This window comes from Tenrec ecaudatus, chromosome 16, assembly GCF_050624435.1.
Source record: "Tenrec ecaudatus isolate mTenEca1 chromosome 16, mTenEca1.hap1, whole genome shotgun sequence".
Classification (NCBI taxonomy): Eukaryota; Metazoa; Chordata; class Mammalia; order Afrosoricida; family Tenrecidae; genus Tenrec; species Tenrec ecaudatus.
In genome coordinates this window covers 61,381,242-61,382,032 of record NC_134545.1, presented here as the reverse complement: position 1 = coordinate 61,382,032, position 791 = coordinate 61,381,242, and the positions used below count along the sequence as shown (strand labels likewise).

The 791-nt window shown below is 41.5% G+C and overlaps 1 non-coding gene across 1 annotated transcript; it reads left to right on the top strand.

Annotated features, from left to right (window-relative positions):
• Positions 1-217: 217 nt before the first annotated feature.
• Positions 218-323, top strand: LOC142429998 (U6 spliceosomal RNA). The gene has a single exon (XR_012780491.1). It is a non-coding gene; the product is annotated as a U6 spliceosomal RNA (small nuclear RNA).
• Positions 324-791: the final 468 nt, after the last annotated feature.

Below are 791 nucleotides of genomic sequence, written 5' to 3'. Positions count from 1 at the left end.
ATACTGGAGCCTCCATTGGCTGTGAGAGTCCTGAGGGAAGAGGAAGCATGGACAGGGGGTTAGAGAGGAGAGAAGAGAGAGAAATAAGACGGAGAAGAGCAATGAAAGCAGGACTGAGGGGTGAGAATGGGGTCAGGCAGTTCACAGGGATTTGCAACCCCGATTTAGAATTCATTGTTTTCTAGTGGTTTTCAACTGTGATTTAGAATAAACTGTGGTGTTTGCTTCGGCAGCACATATACTAAAATTGGAACGATACAGAGAAGATTAGCATGGCCCTGCACAAGAATGACATGCAAATTTGTGAAGCGTTCCATATTTAAAAATTTTGTCCTTTTTCTTTTAATTAATTTATTCTTTAATGGGTCATTGGTTTTCTTTTTTGTTGTCATTGTTGTGTTCTCATTTGTTGCTTGTCTTGCTATGCCTTGATTTTTGGTGCATATTATTATATCTACAGATCTATCTAGATAAGATAGGCTGGATGAATAATCTGGAAGAGAAAACAACAGGACCAATGGTTCCAGGGGGACATGGAAGAGAGGGGAGGCAGGCATAAGGAGGTGGTTTTGACAAATCCAGGGACAGGGGAACAACAAGTGATCCAAAATTAGTGGCAAGGAGGGTGTGAAAGGCCTGGTAGGGATTTGTCAAGGGAAATGTAACCGAGAGAATTTACTGAAACCCAATTGAAGGCTGAGCATGATGGTGGGACAAAAGGAAAGTAAAAGGAAATAGAGGAAAGAGCTTGGTGACAAAGGGTATGTATAGAGGTCTAAATACAGGCATGT